Genomic DNA, 21,630 nt, shown 5'->3' on the forward strand with positions numbered 1-21,630 from the left:
GAGTGCCATTTGCAGGCCAAACTTCAACTGAAAATATGCATTTGCTTATTGAGAAATATCACATGGAAAGGATTCTTGCACATGACTGTGGGGAATTCACCAAGCATTACCATGCCCCGCAATGAGGGTATATCTGGGCTACTGCCAGGTTTTTCTGGGATGATATCCTTCTGGATTGCCATGTGTTCATTAGGAATTTTCAGCTTTGACATGCCTACAGAATTAATCTGTATGAGTTCCAAGTCTTGTCTTGGGTTCGTGCAGTGATTTTTAGATTAAAAATATAAGTCACTGATGCTTATGATGTGATGTGCTGTGAGATGCCTCTCCCTAAAGTCTCCTTTGCTCACAACCCACTTCCTGTCTCTGTTCAAACTGGCACATAAATGGGTTGTTCCTGCCAAGTGAGGCAGTTAAAAGAGGAACAATAATTAATTTAAGTGGACTTAAGTCAACGTCATTTCGGAAAAGGTGACAGTGTGCCCCATGGGTGCTTGGCATCATGCACAAGTCCTGGGCTTGCAGTTAAGAGGCAATCCTTGTAGAAGCTGAATAATTCTTAAAATCAGATCTTAAATTCCAGGAACTTCAATGCTACTTTCCAATGATCACTTGGAATGATTCACAGGTGATGAATAACTGATTTTTTTCAAACATGATAATTTTTAAAAGTTACAGCTTTTACAACACATATTAATTTTCTTAAAGTTACTAAGCTATTTACTGATAAAATATTAAATTCTAGTGAAGATAATCCATTCAGCGAAAGATATAAAAAAGGACATGCATAATGTTTGCATAAGAACTTCATGACCTGATGGATTAGAGACAGAAGGCAGAGAACTAGGATTAGAAAATGAAGCTAAGACTAAACAAAGGGTAGAAAATGAATTAAGAGAGGGGAATAGTGAAGTGACGTTAAGTGAAGTCGCTCAGTTGTGGCCTACTCTTTGCGACCCCATGGACAGTAGCCTACCGGGCTTCTCCGTCCATGGGATTTTCCAGGCAAGAGTACGGGAGTGGGTTGCCATAGTTAGATACAAACAAGGAGTTAGACTCAAACAAGGAGTATGTCAGAGGTCATCTCGGTTCCAGAGACTGGAAAAGGGAATCCTAGATACCCTAGGTCAAATGAAGGTAGCTAGTTAAAGATAAAGAGGTATGTTACAATCCAAAAGATACAAATATTGACAGATATCAAAGTAAACATTTAGAAAAAAATAGTCAGGGGCCCATAAGTCAACAGGAATCCGAGGGCAAGATGGAATAAGAAGGCTTATAAATTAGGTGAGATTAGGATTGAGATTTCAATGAGAAAGGCTAGTTTCACCCAAGTACAGAACTTCCATAAATCAAAGAATAAATACAGACTTGCTCAGGCAAAGAATGAATGATTGTACAAGAGTGCAGGAACTCAGAACCCAAGAAGTAAGGGAACAAGCTTCCACAATATGGCAGATGAGCTTCCAGGCTGGAGAATCTAGGCTAAGTGGCTGAGTAACAGGTAGAGAGAGGGACAACAGAGTTTGTACTAGTACAAGAGCTGTGTATGCCTAAGCTGCTGCCTGCAATTTCCTCTCTATAACAGAATAACCTCTGTGCATAAGTTTAGTCTCTCAAGGAGATTCACCTGACTGATGTGACAGTAATAAGAGGTGGGATTTTCCAAAGTGTGTTCTGTGGAGTACTGGTCCTTTGGAAATGCTCTTTGCTTATAAACACTCTCTGATTTTTACTGTCAGGGGATGACACTGATATTGCCCTGTCTTTAGTATACGCGATGCACTTGCTCATATTAGAAGGTCTGAGAAGTTGTGTGTGTGTGTGTGTGTGGCGGGGGGGAACACATTAATTTTTATCCTGTATTTCTAAAATTCCTCATACGTACTTGTCAGAGCCTTTGTTGACCAACCAGCATGCCTACAAAGGAAACTGCTCTTTGGAAATGTATTTTGATGGGAAAAGCCTGACCTTAAATTGTATCCCTGCCACTGCTTCTTGGCAAATTATTAATTTTTTGATATTTAGTTTCTTCACCTATGATATCAAGGTAATTACTAATTTGATAGAGCTGTAGTAAGGCTTAATGAGATTTTACAAATGAAAGCATCCACCAAAGGTACTTAAATATCATTCCTTCTCTTTCCTAATGCATGCTCACACAGAATTTTAAAGTGTGGTACATATATGCAAAGGAATATTACTCAGCCATAAAAGGAAACAAAGCTGGGTCATTTGTAGAGATGTAGATAGACCTAGAGTCTGTCATACGGAGTAAAGTACAGAAAGATAAAAACAAATAATGTATATTAATGTACATATGTGGAATCTAGAAAAAGGTACAGACGAACTTATCTGCAGGGCAGCAATAGATGTTTAGAAAATGAATGTGTGGACAAGGGAGTAGGGAAAGGGATAGGATGAATTGGAAAACTGAGACTGACATGCGTGCACTGCCATGTGTAAAACAGATAGCTAGGGGGAAGCTGCTGTATAATGCAGGGACTCAGCTCGGTGCTCTACGGTGACCTAGAGGGGTGGGATGGGGGAGGTTGGAGGGAGGTCTAAGAGGGAGGGGTATAGGTATACATATGTCTGATTCACTTCATTGTGTATCAGAATATAACACAACTTGTAAAGCAACTATATCCACCCCCTCCTATAGAAAAAGAAAAAAAAAAAAAAAAGACTCCAGGCACATAGCTCTGGGAGCAGACATAATGTGCCAAGCAAGGGACCTCTGTGATGCTCTACAAGCAGAAGTTCCTTTACACATCAATACTTGTGGCATGAGTAGAACTAATTCCTGGGTCTGGGGCAAAATGATGGTCTGATTCACATTTGGTACCATAGCAAGAAAAAAGATAAATGTATAATCTCATTAAAAATAGAACTAGACCTTCAAGAAACTATCTTTAAAATAATAACCTCCTGTTTATCATTGTGCCATCTATGTTTGCTTAGAACTACATACAAATATTATACATAGAGTTTTGAATTTTCTTTTAAGGAGCAGCTGCATATTCATTTTTCCACACAATTTAGACCTTTTCCCCTTTGGACTGGTGAAGTACTTTTATGAAATGCTTCCTCAGACTTAAAAGGAATAATCATTAGCCATATAGATATGGGAATTACCTGGTGGCTCAGACTGTAAAGAATCTTCCTGCAATGCAAAAGATGCAGGTTTGATGCCAGGGTCAGGAAGATCCCCTAGAGAAGGGAATAGTTATCCACTCCAGTATTCTAGCAAGGAGAACTCCATGGACAGAGGAGCCCGGAGGGCTACAGTTCATGGGGTCACAAAGAATTAGACATGATTGAGAGACATCCTGGAATGCGAAGTCAAGTGGGCCTAGGAAGCATCACTACAAACAAAGCTATGGAATTCCAGTTGAGCTATTTCAAGTCCTAAAAGATGATGCTATTAAAGTGCTGCACTCAATATGCCAGCAAATTTGGAAAACTCAGCAGTGGCCACAGGACTTGAAAAGGTCAGTTTTCATTCCAATCCCAAAGAAAAGCAATGCCAAAGAATGTTTGAACTGCTGTGCAATTGTATTCATCTCACACACTAGCAAAGTAATACTCAAAATCCTCCAAGCCAGGCTTTGCCAGTATGTGAACCATGTGCAAGCTGGATTTAGAAAAGGCAGAGGAACCAGGGATCAAATTGCCAGCATCCATTGGATCATAGGAAAAGCAAAAGAGTTCTGGAAAAAATCTACTTCTGCTTTATTGACTACGTGAAAGCCTTTGACTGTGTAGATCACAACAAACTGTGGAAAATTCTTCAAGACATGGGAATACCAGACTGCCTTACCTGCCTCCTGAGAAATCTGAATGCAGATCAAGAAGCAGCAGTTAGAATTGGACATGGAACAACAGACTGGTTCCAAATCAGGAAGGAGTACATCAAGGCTGTATATTGTCACCCTGCTTATTTAACTTATATGTAGAGGGCATCATAAGAAATGCTGGGCCGGATGAAGCCCAAGCTGGAATCAAGATTGCTGCGAGAAATATCAATAACCTCAGACATGCAGATGACATTACCCTTATGGCAGAAAGCGAAGAAGAATTAAAGAGACTCTTGATGAATGTGAGGAGAGTGAAAAAGCTGGCTTAAAACTCAGCATTCAGAAAACTAAGATCATGGCATCCAGTCCCATCATTTCATGGCAAATAGATGGGGAAGCAATGGAAACAGTGAGAGATTTTGTTTTTTGGGGCTCCAAAATCACTGCAGATGGTGATTGCAGCCATGAAATTAGAAGACGCTTGCTCCTTGGAAGAAAAGCTATGACCAACCTAGACAGCATATTAAAAAGCAGAGACATTACTTTCCCAACAAAGGTCCATCCAGTCAAAGCTATGATTTTTCCAGTAGTCATGTATGGATGTGAGATTTGGACTATAAAGAAAGCTGAGTGCCGAAGAATTGATGCTTTTGAACTGTGGTGTTGGAGAAGACTCTTGAGAGTCCCTTGGACTGCAAGGAGTCCAACCAGTCCATCCTAAAGGAAGTCAGTCTTGAATATTCATTGGAAGGACTGATGCTGAAACTGAAACTCCAATACTTTGGCCACCTGATGCCAAGAACTGACTCACTGGAAAAGACCCTGATGCTGGGAAAGATTGAGGGCAGGAGGAGAAGGGGACATCAGAGGATGAGATGGTTGGATTGCATAACCGACTCAATCTGAGTAGGCTCTGGGAGTTGGTGATGGACAGGGAAGCCTGGTGTGCTGCAGTCCATGACGTCACAAAGAGTCGGACATGACTGAGTAACTGAACTGAACTGAACTGAGAAACAAACACTATCACTCTCACTTTCATAGAAAGATATGTAAGAGAATTAAACACTTGCAGAAATCACATTCTTGGTTTTGTGTGATCTGCTGGCTCCCAAGAAGTTTAATACTTTTCTTTGCACCGTCTTGTGCCAAAGCAAGATGGCAAATGCTAGTTGGATTCAAGCGATCTCAATGGGCAGTTCATATTGGATGAGTTAAAATTAGTGGTAATCATCTCACGTTATACTTTTTTCAGATGACCTTGGAATTATTTTAAAAGACTCAAACTCTGTACTCAAAAGGAAGTCAACTACTCAGAATTATCTTTCATTCCATTGATTCTCAGGGAAATTTTTTTCTTCTCTCAGTTATGGCATTACCGACACTTCCCATAGAAACTCCACAAATGTGCTCTTATGCCAACCTAGCCAGAATCAATATGAGTTAAATTATGTGCGCTGGCAGCTACGCCCACCCTGAGTTCAGTGTTTTTCTCTCTTAGTGCACATGCTGTCTGTGTCCCATGCCATCTGTGGTATTTTTAAATGATGTGAACATATATGAATATTAAAATGTGATGCAGACTGAAGTGCTTCTAAAATGTAATGTCTTGCTGCAAAGATTTTCAAAAAACCTATATACATGTCTCAATTATTTGATTTATTATTTTTATACATACACACATAAAGGTGACTGAGTAATATAAAATGTAGGAGTCAAAATGAGAATAATGTGTTCAATTACATTTACTTGGAGTTAACTTTTTGAGAAATGTGGATCTCTAGAATTTTTACATGCTTCCCTGGTGGTTCAGTGGTAAAGAATCTGCCTGCCAATGCAAGAGACCCATGTTCAATTCCTGGGTCAGGAAGATCCCCTGGAATAGAAAATGGCAACCCACTTCAATATTCTTGCCTAGGAAATCCCATGGACAGAGGAACCTGGAGAGCTACGGTCCATGGGGTTACAAGAATTAGACATGACCTAAGAGAATGAACAAAAACAACAGCAAGAATTTTGTGGCTGTGAGGAAGGGAAAGTGGATTTCTGAGTTTATTTCAGTCATCATGGGCCAAGTGTTACTGAAACAATATCACCTTCCTATCAATTTTGTTGCCAAGTTAAAATGTCAAGGTGAAACAACACAAAATCTTAGCAACACAGATACTTTGCCAACCTAGTTTGGTAATATATGTTAAAAACTGATACCACTTATTTATGTTATTCATCAGTTTCTTCTATCAAGCTTCAAAAAGTAATTTTAAAAACCTGCAGCATTTTCCTCCTCTATCCCTATAATGGCACAAACGATATACATTGAAAAATAAAGTCATTCCATGTTTTATGTTATTGACCTAGATATTAGCTATGCTAATTTATGAAAAAAAATGTGTTTTGCTAAAAAAAATATACAGGTATATCACTGAAATGTTCTGCAGCAAAACATTAAAAAACATGTTTGAGTTACTCATAACATCTGCAGATGTTTCAACCACTCTTACTAGAAAATGTTGATGTCTTTACTATACACAATTTTTCCAAAATACTACCTACACCAGATTGCTAATGTGTATCAAAATTTTGTTCAATATTTTAGAGAACAACAAAACTTGTACCAAATGAACATAAAAATGTTCATTTTTTTGAAAATATCTCATGAAAAATATCTCATTCATTGATATTTCTGGTGCTTCACTTGAGTTTGAATTTATATCAAAACAGCAAAAAGATCTTAGAATTAAGGAATAACTAAGTTTCAGGGGTACCATCTGGAAGAGACTGTGCTTTTCTCTTACTCCACTTTTTGACACTGGATGTGATACATTTATATATTTTAATCCAGAGTCATGTGCATATTGGGGTTTGAATTAACTGAATTCTGATGTGAATGGCTAACCTGTGGTTTATGTGACCTGTGGTAACTCTTAAAATGAGACTATAGAGGACGAGGTGGTTGAACAGCATCACTGACTCAATGGACATGCATTTGAGCAAACTCCAGGAGATGGTGAAGGACAGGGGAGCATGGTGTGCTGCAGTTGGTGAGGTGGCAAAGAGTCAGACATGACTGAGCAACTGAACAACAAAATATATATACACATACATATATACAACACACACACACATATGTAGACATACATGTATATATATGTGTGTGTATAACTTAAAATCTGAGTATCCCAATTTAATACTAGGCTGAAACAAAAATGAATTAGAATATCTTATAAAATATAGAAAAGAAGACATTAAGAATAAACATTTTAGTTAAAGAGATGTATAGACATATATATGCAAGTTAATTTTTTCCAAAATTTTTAAATAAAATATTTTATTTATTTAATTACTTATTAGTTAAAATATCCAGTCTTACCTTAAGCTCTAACTTTTTTTTTGTCTAAATTTTCTAATCTATAAAATTAGTACCAAATTTACAGAATTATTATTGTAATTGCAAATGACTTAGAAAGTATATAAGACTAAGAAAGCATTAAAGAATATTGGCTCCCACAATTTTCCATTTGCTTATTTATTTATTAACTCATTCATTCACTGAATCAATTATCCTCTACTGAATCTGGGACACAGAATCAAATTATTCTCTCCAGTGTGAATAACTAATTTTACCAGGTAGAATTATATATATGTGAGTAGTACCAGGTAGAATTATATCAAATGTGAGAAAACAATTACTGGTTCACTTGAAAGTGAGAAAATATGAAGTTACCTAGAACCACAGAGGAAGAAAGTACTAGCTGAAGAAGAGCCAGAATGAGAAGACCCAATACCATGGTGTTCACAAATATTAACCATTTTTAGTAGTGTTTCATTGTAAGATCCGATTACATAATATTGATTTATTAAAAAGTGCATACATGCTCAGTCACCAAATCATGTCTGATTGATTGTAACCCCATGGACTGTAGCCCTCCAGGCTTCTCTGTCCACAGGATGTGCCAGGCAAGAATACTGAAGAGGGTTGCCCTTTCCTTCTCCAGGGGATCTTCCCCACCCAGGGATTGAACCCATGCCTCCTGCATTGGCAGGGGGATTCTTTATATACTTCAAGGCAATTAAAATTTCCCTGTTAAGTTATGAGGTAGTCAGTACACAGCAGCAGGGTTTTTAACAGAGCCACAAGGATTACTCCTGCAGCCATTACCTTTGGCTGCTAAGGAGACAATGAACCCAAACGGATTCAGACAGTTCATTACATGTACAGACCATGAAAGCAAGATCAGAATGGTGTTTGCTCCCCATGGTCCTAGTCCCAGAGAAAGCTTTGAACCAAAGAAGCCATATGAGAGAAAGTGCAAGCTGGATCTTTTCCACTGAGAAAACACCACCAAGCTACAATGAGTTTTTCAGACCTATACAGAATCTGACAGCTATAGCCTAGGATCAGTGAGGCCGTAGCAAGATTGATGAGAAACTGCCCCATGGCAGCTTCTCATCAGACTGCTTTCCTCCACTGACTGTAGCAGAAATCGACAGATGCTGGGCCAAGACTCTGGGAAGACTGTGGTCCAGCCTTGACCACGTAGCCCCAATGGAGACATGCAAGGTCATCAGGACACCTCCTGCTGTAGATGTGCCCTTTCACCCCTGGATTGACCCCATTGTTCTTTGGAGGCTAGCCCAGCCTCCCTCAGGTTTGTTTAAAAACACTTTTTACTATAAAGTCCATTTATAAATTATTTATATATAAACTTGCTAGTCTTAAAATATTATAACATTTGATACTAATATCAAATAAATGTGAACTTCATTACCTAGATAGTTCAATATTGAGACAATAAAAATTGTCTAAAAATGAAGTAATTTGAGTTGCAAACCCCAAACCTGCTGTGAAATGCTAGTACTGAAGAAGAACTCGATAAGAGAACATACATAAGTAATGTTGAGTACATTCCAAACATGAGGACTAGAATCTTAAATCTAGTGTCAATTCTTTAAATTATATAGAATGGATGAAAAAAATGAGGCAAAATGATTAGATAAAAGGGGTCAAAAGATCAAATAGAATAAATCTATGCTGCTCAGAGCCCTAATCGGGAAGAAACTTGGCAATGGCCAGGGAACAGTAAAATCAATGTTTTCTACCATCCACTGCATCATTTATGCTTAATTCAATATGAACAATTTGAACTTGTCATTCCCTAGCCAAGAGATTATAAACGAAGATGGTGCATACAGTGAGAGCAGTTCCAAACAGCTGTTCAAACAAATGTAATTTCTGAAAATGTTCTTGATGTTCTTTGGTCTGAGGTTTAGTTTAAAAGGAACTCAGGTGAGGATTCCATTTGAAGTGGAATTTAGGAAGACTGAACTTGTGATGAAAAAGCAAATGAACCTGGGAAGCTGTCCCACTCTGTTGCCACCTGAGGTTGGCCTTTTCAGCTTTGCTGGCAAAATACAAGCTCACGGCCACGGCTGGTTAGTGACGGATTCAGCTCTATAGAAGAAATATAGAGTAAGAAAGAATTTTGGTAGGAAAAAAAGAAACAAGGGAGACGAAGAAAGCAGGCCACGCGGAGGAATTGGCATCTCTTCAGCCAGTTAACACACCACCTCCTGCTTTTGAGGACACAAACTGTAATCCAGTGACAGTCATCAATAATTGTTAAAGATCTGGAAAAGCGATGCCATTGTGGTAGTGGAGGGTCACGCTGGAAAGAGATAGGAGGAACTGTAGGCAACAAAGAATGGTTTAAATACAAATATTCAGGGGATGGGGAGCAGGGAAAGATGCTAGATTGCTTAAAGTGTTAGTCATTCAGTCAAGTCCGACTCTTTGTGACCCCATGGACTATAGCCCACCAGGCTCCAATGTCCATGGAATTTTCCAGGCAAGAATAACAGAGTGGGTTGCCATTTCCTTCTCCAGGGGATATTCCTGACCCAGGGATCAAACATGGGTCTCTTGCATTGCAGGCAGATTCTTTACCATCTTAGTTACCAGGGAAGCCCTAGATTATTTGAGCAGATATCTTTCTTTTAATGAAATAATTTATGTGCTCATTCCTTCCTTATTGACTTTTAAAAGGTATATGAATAAATTTGTCCTTAAAAAAAATCTCTTAGGGATTTCCCTGGTAGTCAAGTAGCAAAGACTCCATGCTCACACTGCAGGGGGCTCAGGTTTGATCCCTGGCCAGGGAACTAGATCCACACTGCAACTGAGAGCTTGCATGCAACAAATAAAACCCAGTGCAGCCAAATGAATAAATAAAATTTAAAAAACCAAAAAAAAAAAGCTCTTAAACTAAAATTATAGGAAATGAATTCTTCTACTCTATTGATTTTTAGAACTCAAATAATATATGTGTTCACATCTCTGGTGAATGGGCATAGGTGCATCCAGGTCTAAATATTCCCAGTCATGATGGGTCTCATTTCCTCCAAGAAGGCTCACACATTAAGCTACACCTTCCAAGCTATCAAATTATCATCACTGTTTAGAAGCACTGAGTGATGACAAGCCATCATCTTTGTCATGCTTCAGAATCAAAATTATCCAGCAGATTCAGTGAGCAAGTTCTAAGTTTAGGTTGTTAATTTTCAAATTGGTTTGCAAACTGTGAGCTTTGTTTCTGCTCATTGCCCTTGTGGTTGGTATACATTCAGATCTCCATCTATTCTGGTGAGTAAAAAGGACGCGTGTGTGTTTATGATCGAGCACTTCTACACAAATTGCATGGTGAATTCCTTGGGGACAGTGTCTGTTACAGCATTTCATTGCATCTCTTAGTATTCAACATAACATGCTGAATATATACATTTAATAATGAGGAAAGAGAAGAGCCAAACAGATACATATTTGTTGAACATGTGCTATGTGACATATACTCTGCAGGTCATAAAATGGCAAAACAGAAGAGTGGAAAGTTTTATATTGTGATAGTAGGTGTCCATGCACTAGCGGTTATTTATCTTTGAGTCTAATTACCTTGACTGAATAAGAGAAGTAATAGTACTGACCTCACAAGAAAGGGTCAAATGAAAACAGCATGTATTCTATATAGTATAAACTCTAATATGCTATGCAAATAAGGAGAGTTCTTATAATACTATAGAGATGAGATGTGGTCCACTGGGAAGAAAACTTTACCATATATTTGAAGACATGAGAGCTGATTCTTGATAGAGCAAAAAATATGCAGTGATAAGTCATGTAACAAGGAGATCATTTAGTGTATGTAAGTAAAGCAAAAGCAAACTACAATCTAGACTAGTTTCTTTACAAATGTATTTTCATTTTTAAACACTATTTTCTACTTTGTACCCAAGGAAAGGAGATATCTCTCAATTCATAGCACCTAATCCAGACCTCACATTTTTCCGTGTACCATAACCAGTTCTTACAATCTGATGCCTAATAAGTATTTGTTAGGTACCAGTTTTGTAGGACACACTGTGTGGAATCAGAGAAAGATAACACGTAGTCTTGTTCCTTACCTTAAGGACATTTTTGGGGAGAGATGGAAAAGAAGGTGACACAGACATTAGAAATAAAGAATGCAACACCATTAAGGAAAATGCTTGGTGTAGGCACAGACTGGAGGGTATGAGGAGAGGTATGTGCTGGAAATGTGACTTCAGTAGGAATGACTCAGCTAGAAAAATAGATTTAGTGGAATACTTCTAACATCAGTAAATATGAACCGTGAAACACATGAGATGTGCTTTTGTTTCTGAGGAAACGGGTCTGGATTTTAGCAGTGATGGCAAACCCAACTCAAAATGTCCTAGTGGGATTCTTTTTTTGCTCAGTTAAAATGAAATTCACAAAATAGAACTGGCTTCAGCTCAAAGGATGGTGCCTGAAGAAGCAGACGACAGTGATTAAGGCTGTCCTCCTGGAATCGCGTTTCTAAGGTTCTAACCCCTAGTTTTGTCTCTTGATGACTGTATGTCTCTTCAGTTCAGTTCAGTTCAGTCCAGTCACTCAGTCGTGTCCAACTCTTTGCAACCCCATGGACTGCAGCACACCAGGCCTCCCTGTCCATCACCAACTCCTGGAGTTTACTCAAATTCATGTCCATTGAGTCTGTGATACCATCCAGCCATATCATCCTCCATCATCCCCTTCTCCTCCTGCCTTCAATCTTTCCCAGCATCAAGGTCTTTTCCAATGAGTCAGTTCTTCACATCAGGTGGCCAAAGTACTGGAGTTTCAGCTTCAGCATCAGTACTTACAATGAATATTCAGCACTGATTTCCTTTAGGATGGGCTTGTTGAATCTCCTTGCAGTCCAAGGGACTCTTAAGAGTCTTCTCCAACACCACAGTTCAAAAGCATCAATTCTTCGGCACTCAACTTTATAGTCCAACTCTCACATCCATACAAGACTACTGGAAAAACCATAGCTTTGACTAGACGGATCTTTGCTGATAAAGTAATGTTTCTGCTTTTTAATATGCTGTCTAGGTTGGTCAAAACTTTTCTTCTAAGGAGGAGCAAGCATCTTTTAATTTAATGCCAAGTGTGTCTCTTGGCACCCTTTAAAAATTGTGCACCTGTTTCCTCAGCTGTAAAACAGGAATAGGATTGTTGCAACCAACACAAAGTATTCCCCCATGTCTAGCAATTCCTGATTCAGGACGATCCCTTGCAGGAGGGCGTGGCAACCCACTGTAGTATTCTTGATGGGAGAATTCCATGGACAGAGGAGCTTGGCACGCTGCAGTCCGTGGGGTGATGGAAAGTCAGAAGCAACTTAGAATGAGCCTGAGTGCTTAGAACAATGCCCATGACATCATAAATGGTCCATGAGTGTTAACTTTAGCTGTTAGGATCCAGTCTCTCAAGATTTTTTCCATGTCTCAAGAACAAAGAGGTGTCTAAAAGCTCCCAGATGAGGACCAATGGAAAGAGAGTGTCCTTTTCCAGGTCATGGCTTTGATTGGTCATCCTTAAATATGGCCGGAAAAATGCCATGTTCTGAACAAGCCTGAATGCTTTGCACGGAATATCCTTGGAATAATGTGAAAAAATAACCCTTAGAGGAGGGGGTTGAGAAAGTTTTCAAAAAGCAAAATAGTGCTGTGAACACATAAATGACTAAATCAGTTCAGTTCAGTTCAGCTGCTCAGTCGTGTCTGTCTCTTTGTGACCCCACGGACTGCAGCACGCCAGGCCTCCCTGTCTATCATCAACTCCCAGAGCTTGCTCAAACTCATGTCCACTGAGTTGGTGATGCCATTCAACCATCTCATCCTCTGTCGTCCCTTCTACTCCCACCTTCAATCTTTACCAGCATCAGAGTCTTTTCCAGTGAGTCAGCTCTTCTCATCAGGTGGCCAAAGTATTGGAGTTTCAGCTTCAGCATCAGTCCCTCCAATGAATATTCAGGACTGATTTCCTTTAGGATGGACTGATTTGATCTCCTTGCAGCCCGAGGGACTCTCAAGACTCTTCTCCAACACCACAGTTCAAAAGCATCAATTCTTTGGTGCTCTTCTTTCTTTATGGTGTAACTCACATCCATATATGACTACTGGAAAAACCATAGCTTTGACTTTATAAATGGACCTTTGTTGGCAAAGTAAGTTTCTCCTTTTTAATATACTGTCTATGTTGGTCATAGTTTTTCTTCTAAGGAGCAAGGGTCTTTTAATTTCATGGCTGCACTCACCATCTGCCGTGATTTTGGAACCCAAGAAAATAAAGTCTCTCACTCTTTCCTTTGTTTACCCCTCTATTTGCTATGCAGTAATAGGATCAGATGCCATGATCTTTGTTTTTTGAATGTTAAGCTTTAAGCCAACTTTTTCACTCTCCTCTTTCATTTTCATCAAGAGGCTCTTTAGTTCTTCCTCACTTTCTGCCATATGGGTGATGTCATCTGCATATCTGAGGTTATTGATATTTCTCCTGGCAATCTTGATTATCTTGTGCTTCATCCAGCCTGGCATTTCTCATGATGTACTCTGCATATAAGTTAAATAACCAGGGGACCAATGTACTCCTTTCCCTATTTGGAACCAGTCTGTTGTTCCATGTCCAGTTCTAACTGCTGCTTCTTGACTTGCATACAGATTTCTCAAGAGGCAGATCAGGTGATCTGGTATTCCCATCTCTTTCAGCATTTTCCACAGCTTGTTGTGATCTACACAGTCAAAGGCTTTCGTGTAATTAATAAAGCAGAAGTAGATGCTTTTCTGGAACTCTCTTGCTTTTTCTATGATCCAATGGATGCTGGCAATTTGATCCCTGGTTCCTCTGCCTTTTTAAAATCCAGCTTGAATATCTGGAAGTTCACAGTTCATGTACTTTTTAAGCCTGGCTTGGAGAATTTTTTGAGTATCACTTTGCTAGCGTGTGAGATGAGTGCAATTGTGCAGTAATTTGAACATTCTTTGGCATTGCCTTTCTTTGGGATTGGAATGAAAACTGACCTTTTCCAGTCCTGTGGCCAGTGCTGAGTTTTCCAAATTTGCTGGCATATTGAGTGCAGCACTTTCACAGCATCATCTTTTAGGATGACTAAATACTAGGTAATAAATGCAATGAGTTACTTTTGCAAGCTTTAAAGGGAATAGTAAAAATAAATTAATTAAATTAAACAGGAAAGTTGGAATCAGGTTGTGAAAGTATTTGATTTTTGGCATTGGAGAGAATAGGTGAACAATAGGAGGAGACACTGAGGACAGAAGATCCAACTACAGCTGCCAGGCACCAGAAAGATAAGGAATTTCTGGGATCAGTTTGAAACTCTCCATGATCTGTTCTTGTCTACAGTGAATGACAAGAGCTTTATCTGATTTCAGATGCCCTTGATCTTTCAATATTAATATTTGCCTTGTTTATATAATATGTATATATGTATGTGTGTTTGTGTGTGTGTGTGTGTGTGTGTGTGTATATATATATATATATATATGAACCCAAAATATATCTGTTTTTATGCAGAGCATAATTTCATTGCAGTTAAGTGAAATCAAAGAGGTTTTTTTCTTACACTGTGAAGATTTAGATGTGCCCAAGCTCTGTCACTGTGTGTAAGAGTAAATTAGAGAATGGAAATTATTGCTCTTCCTTTCAAAATAAAATTGGATACAGGATGAATGCATTTACCAGACCAAGCAGATGATGTACACATTATGGAAACCATTACAAAGACTTTAATTTGAAGTACCAGGTGGACCACTTTAATGCTGATAGAAACCTCTGGCTAATTCTAGTTCAAATGATCATGAAACCTCACATGGCTCACATTTCTCATTTTACTCAAGTACACATTTCTGTAGCATTTAATAAAAATAAGAAAAAAATAACAGACCAAGTAATGTTTTTCTTAGCTTCAAAACTGTTACATGATGTGTTAATATGAATAGAAAGTTGGTTCTTTTATAGTTTCATTCAACAAACATTTTTCGAATTTCTTCCAAACCTATGTTCCTGCATTGTTTTATTAATCCATTAACTTGTATAATCATCACAGTAACTGTGCAATAAGTACACTAACCTCACTTTCTCCTCTATCCATATATGTATCCATACATAACTTGTAGTAAGAAATATTAAATGGTCTGCTGCTTCTGCTGCTCAGTCGCTTCAGTCATGCCCAACTCTTTCTGACCCTAGGGACTGTAGCCCTCCAGCTCCTCTGTCTTCCATTATCTCCTGGAATTTGTTCAAATTCATATCCATTGAGTCGGTGATGCTATCTAACCATTTCATCCTCTTCCAACCCCTTCTCCTTTTGCCTTTAGTCTTTCTCAACATCAGGGTCTTTTCCAATGAGTCAGCTCTTGGCATCAGGTGGCCAAAGTATTGGAGCTCCAGCTTCAGCAACAATCCTTCCGATGAAAATTAAGACTTGTTTGATCTCTTGCAGCCCAAGGGACTCTCAAGGGTCTTCTCCAGGGTCTTTTCCAGTTTGAAAGCATTAATTACCAGGAAGCAGTGTTCCCATTGAGGGGATGATGAGGTTCTGAATCTATCTTAATTCATTTGAAGTGTCTTGTAGCTCAATAATCTGAGGGACTTGGATTCAAATTCTGTCCCAACGACTCATTACTTCACTTCTCTTAGTCTTGGTTTAAAATGATGAAAACAGTAGTACCCATCTTATAGAATGGGGATTAAAGGAGTCAGAGTTGTAAGTTGCAACAGCACCTCACCAGCCTCTTAGGTAGGACTCAGTAAATGATATCTATTGTTAGTTATTAATCTCCCAAGAGAAACCCGAGTCCCCTCTGCAGTGCTCATTTCAAATGGCCATTCTGCCTAAAGTTATACACTTAAGGCAGAAGATAATTCATTAGCTCCCAATCCAGCCCATTTCATCTTTAAACAGCTCTCTGGAATGGTTGGAAAACTATTCCTTGTAAAGAATAAAATCCTTCTTCGTGTACCTTCTTCACAATGATTTTTGTTCTGTCCCTTAGGACTTCGTTGTACATTCCGCATTCTTCTTTCATTTGATAGCCTCCCAAATATGTGAAGACAACTTTCAAGTTTCCCATTGAATTTGTTTTGCTCTAAGCTAATAAGCAACTCAAGAATGCCTGGGGTTGTTAGGTTGATTAGTCTTTTGTTATTGTTTACTTTGATTTGTTTCCTTTCCAAGTCCATGTTAAAAGGTAATAAAATGTACTAACACACACACAGAAAATTCCGCTTCAGCCTTAATGTTACTCTAAAATCTCTGGTTTTGGCTTTATCCTGGGCCTATGGAACGCAGAGCAGCAAGATCCCTGTTTCAATGTAATGCCTGCTGCTGCTGCTGCTAAGTCACTTCAGTCGTATCCGACTCTGTGCGACCCCATAGACGACAGCTCACCCAGGTCCCCTGTCCCTGGGACTCTCCAGGTAAGAAGACTGGAGTGGGTTGCCATTTCCTTCTCTGGTGCATGAAAGTGAAAAGTGAAAGTGAAGTCGCTCAGTTGTATCTGACTCTTAGCGACTCCATGAACTGCAGCCTACCAGGCTCCTCTGTCATGGGATTTTCCAGGAAAGAGTACTGGAGTGGGGTGCCATTTCCTTCTCCGAATGTAATCCCTAGGATTTCTAATTTCTGTGTAATCAACCATTATGAGATATTTTATTATACTCTCAAATCCAATCAGCACACTCAGTTCAGAAATTGAACAAGGCATGCCATTCAGCTCTTCTGTGTACTTACCTCTGAATATTCACTTTCAAATATAGGTAAGCATTCTGAATGTAACTCAGATCATAAGTCTTTTTCTTTCTTTATGAGCTAAAAATTTTGTCAATGATGTGCAGTGTTTATTTATTATTGTGCAAATAAAACTATGATTATGAAAGATGTTAATTTTATGCACAAAACATTCATGAAAGTCTTTTTTTGAAGGCATTTAAAACAGTTAAACAGATCGATGATGACTCCCACAAATGCATTCCTTGGAAATCTGAACAAAATGAGTGAGCCATAGAAAAAATTTTGAAGTAAAATAAAAAAATAAATAAATAAAATAAAATAGTTAAACAGGAAAACATATTGATAGCTAATATAAATGTTTACAATAAGTAAGGGACTCTGCTGTATCAGTGTTTCTCATGCTTTAATCTGCTGACAAATCAGCTGGAATCTTATAAAAATTCAGATTCTGGTTCACTTGGTGGACCCTAAGGTTCTGTTACTTCTATCAAGTTTCCAAGTGATGCCTATTTTGAAGAATATTAAATCCTGTCTGGGACAATGAATGCTTATAAAAATAAATATATATATACGTAACAGAAAAACAGGATGAAATATCATAATTTTAAGAGCATTCTTTTAATATTACAGCCAATGAGATCACTTTTGTTTGAAAATTTCAAGTTTATGATGATCACATAGGCATGTTCCAGACAAAGTACTAGTCTATTACCTTTTTAAACAAATAAATTAGTGGTTTTGTGTTACAGTATAAGACTTTTGAAACTTGACTAATAGATTTTTCACAGTAAATTTCAGTAAAAATTTGTCATGCGTGCATGCTCAGTTATGTCTGACTCTTTGTGACACTATGGACTGTATGTAGCCTACCAAACTCCTCTGTCTATGGGATTATCCTGGCGAGAATACTGGAGTGGGTTGCCATTTCCTCCTCCAGGGGTCTTCCCAACCCAGGGATCAAACCCGTGTCTCCTGCACTGGCTGACAGATTCTTTACCACTGAGCCACCTGGGAAGTTCCACTAATAATTATTTTTTTATAAAATTACATATTTATTCTAGTGTCTCAGTTGTTCGATTTTGATGGTGATAATGGCTTGAACTTTATAGCATAGCCAGCAGAACAATGACTCTGCAGAAATGTCCGTGTCCTAATCCCTAGGGCTCATGCACATAGTATATTATATAGCTAAGTGGAATTGACTGACTGTAAAATAAGGAGATTGTTCTGCATTATCCAGGTGAACAGAATGTAATTACAGGAGTCCTTAAATGGAGAAGAAAGAGGCAGAAGTGTCAGAGTGATAGGACTTAGGAGAAGCTTCAACTCATTGCTGACTTTGAAGATGAAGGAAGGGCCATGAGCCAAGGACTACGAGCAGCCTTTAGGGGAAGGAAAAAAAGGAAAACAGATTCCGCCCTAGAGTCTCTAAAAAGACCTGCAGGTGCCTTGGTATTACCCATCAAGACCTATTTCAAATTTTTCAACTCCAGAAGTCCAAGAAAATGAATGCACGTTGTGTTAGCCACTACATTCGCTGTCATTTATTCCAGTAACAATAGCAAACTAATATGCTCATCTTTGGCCCAAAAATTATTCTAATCCTTAGCCATGCAGCACACATCTAAAACATGCGTCTCTTAACATTCATAGTCTCAAAAATACATTCTCTGTGCAAGGTACCACTCAATGCCCCAAAGCTCAAGAAACAATGAGTGGCATACACCCTTCAAAATATAGTCCAGTGAAGTTATCCTCACAATTCAGATCAGATCAGATCAGATCAGTTGCTCAGTCATGTCCGACTCTTTGCGACCCCATAAATCGCAGCACGCCAGGCCTCCCTGTCCATCACCAACTCCCGGAGTTCACTAAGACTCACGTCCATCGAGTCAGTGATGCCATCCTGCCATCTCATCCTCTGGCGTCCCCTTCTCCTATTGTCCCCAATCCCTCCCAGCATCAGGGTCTTTTCCAATGAGTCAACTCTTCGCATGAGGTGGCCAAAGTACTGGAGTTTCAGCTTTAGCATCAGTCCTTCCAAAGAAATCCCAGGGCTGATCTCCTTCACAATGGACTTGCTGGATCTCCTTGCAGTCCAAGGACTCTCAAGAGTCTTCTCCAACACCACAGTTCAAAAGCATCAATTCTTTGGTGCTCAGCCTTCTTCACAGTCCAACTCTCACATCCATACATGACCACAGGAAAAACCATAGCCTTGACTAGATGAACCTTTGTTGGCAAAGGAATGTCTCTGCTTTTCAATATGCTATCTAGGTTGGTCATAACTTTCCTTCCAAGGAGTAAGCGTCTTTTAATTTCATGACTGCAGTCACCATCTGTAGTGATTTTGGAGCCCAGAAAAATAAAGTCTGACACTGTTTCCACTGTTTCCCCATCTATTTCCCATGAAGTGGTGGGACCGGATGCCATGATCTTCGTTTTCTGAATGTTGAGCTTTAAGCCAACTTTTTTACTCTCCACTTTCACTTTCATCAAGAGGCTTTTGAGTTCCTCTTCACTTTCTGCCATAAGGGTAGTGTCATCTGCATATCTGAGGTTATTGATATTTCTCCCGGCAATCTTGATTCCAGCTTGTGTTTCTTCCAGTCCAGTGTTTCTCATGATGTACTCTGCATATAAGTTAAATAAGCAGGGTGACAGTATACAGCCTTGATGAATTCCTTTTCCTATTTGGAACCAGTCTGTTGTTCCATGTCCAGTTCTAACTGTTGCTTCCTGACCTGCATACAAATTTCTCAAGAGGCAGATCAGGTGGTTTGGTATTCCCATCTCTTGAAGAATTTTCCACAGTTTATTGTGGTCCATACAGTCAAAGGCTTTGGCATAGTCAATAAAGCAGAAATAGATGTTTTTCTGGAAATCTCACTTTTTTAATGATCCAGCGGATGTTGGCAATTTGATCTCTGGTTCCTCTGCCTTTTCTAAAACCAGCTTGAACATCAGGAAGTTCACGGTTCACATATTGCTGAAGCCTGGCTTGGAGAATTTTGAGCATTACTTTACTAGCGTGTGAGATGAGTGCAATTGTGCGGTAGTTTGAGCATTCTTTGGCATTGCCTTTCTTTGGGATTGGAATGAAAACTGACCTTTTCCAGTCCTGTGGCCACTGCTGAGTTTTCCAAATTTGCTAGCATATTGAGTGCAGCACTTTCACAGCATCATCTTTCAGGATTTGGAATAGCTCAACTGGAATTCCATCACCTCCTCTAGCTTTGTTCGTAGTGATGCTTTCTAAGGCCCACTTGACTTCACATTCCAGGATGTCTGGCTCTAGGTCAGTGATCACACCATCATGATTATCTTGGTCGTGAAGATCTTTTTTGTACAGTTCTTCTGTGTATTCTTGCCATCTTTTCTTAATATCTTCTGTTTCTGTTAGGTCCATAGCATTTCTGTCCTTTATTGAGCTCATCTTTGCATGAAATGTTCCTTTGGTATCTCTGATTTTCTTGAAGAGATCCCTAGTCTTTCCCATTCTGTTGTTTTCCTCTATTTTATCAGCAACAAAGTGGATAGAAAATGGCCATGACTTTGTCTGAAACTAAGGTATAAATGTCCTTCATTTTACCCACAAGTGTGACTAGGATATGTCAAGTGAAAATAATCATGATGCATCTTCCCAAAGCATTTTATTGCATTTATATGTTCAAGTGACTATGTGATGAAGAAGAAACAGGACCATAGATTTGAAGGGGAAATGAAGGAAACATTGGCAGGCTGTAGAGTCTCCTCACATACCTCTCCTCTTCTCTAGGATGGTCATTTCACACTTCTCAACTCTTAAGGTTAGGTGTAAACACTTAAGCAACTTACTTCTTTTGAAGAAGTTCAGAGATTGTCATTCCAAAATACACCATTTTGGCACACTGGTTATTTTGAATTAAAGGCACTTGAGAAACAGAAGAGTACTCTGACCTTCCTTTTCCTTCTTAGCAGCAGGAGATACAACTCCCATGTGAAAGATGCTTTCCTGGACTTGGAGGTACAGTGACTTTTTTATCTTTAAGGACAAAAAGTTGAAAGAATTCTGTACCAACAGACCTTGTTAACATAATTCTCATCTTCTCTTAGCCTCCACACATAGTTTGGTCGTTTATTCACAGTCGCCTCTCTTTTTGCATCCTATTATAAAAACAACTAGATTTTCTCATTTCTTTAGGTTATTTCCTTATGCTACTGTTCAGTTGCTCAGTCGTGTCCACCTCTTTGCGACCCCATGGACTGCAGCACGTCAGGCTTCCCTGTCCTTCACCATCTCCTGGAGTTTGCTCAAACTCAAGTCCATTGAGTTGGTGATGCCATCCAACCATCTCATCTTCTGTCGTCCCCTTCTCCTCCTGCCCTCAATCCTTCCCAGCATCAGGGTCTTTTCAAATGAGTCAGCTCTTCACATCACGTGGCCAAGTATTGGAGTTTCAGCTTCAACATCAGTCTTTCCACTGAACACTCAGGATTGATCTCCTTTAGGATGGACTAGTTTGATCTCCTTGTGGCCCAAGGGACTCTCAAGAGTCTTCTCCAACACCACAGTTCAAAAGCATCAGTTCTTCGGCACTCAGCCTTTTTTTACCGTCCAGCTCTCAGTAAGGTCACTCAAATCATGTAAAACTTACATTAAATGAATTTGTATGCCATACTCTTGTTAGTTCATCTTTGTCAGTTTAATTTTCAGACACAGT

The 21,630-nt window shown here is 39.1% G+C and overlaps 1 protein-coding gene and 1 pseudogene across 1 annotated transcript in view; both read left to right on the forward strand.

The window, feature by feature from the left end:
* The window catches only part of NYAP2 (neuronal tyrosine-phosphorylated phosphoinositide-3-kinase adaptor 2), a 321,871-nt gene that overhangs the window by 44,259 nt on the left and 255,982 nt on the right, over positions 1-21,630 (forward strand). The window lies entirely within an intron of this gene.
* On the forward strand, positions 17,139-17,218 carry LOC112443635 (uncharacterized; annotated as a pseudogene).

The sequence above is a fragment of the Bos taurus genome, chromosome 2 (assembly GCF_002263795.3).
Source record: "Bos taurus isolate L1 Dominette 01449 registration number 42190680 breed Hereford chromosome 2, ARS-UCD2.0, whole genome shotgun sequence".
Lineage (NCBI taxonomy): Eukaryota > Metazoa > Chordata > Mammalia > Artiodactyla > Bovidae > Bos > Bos taurus.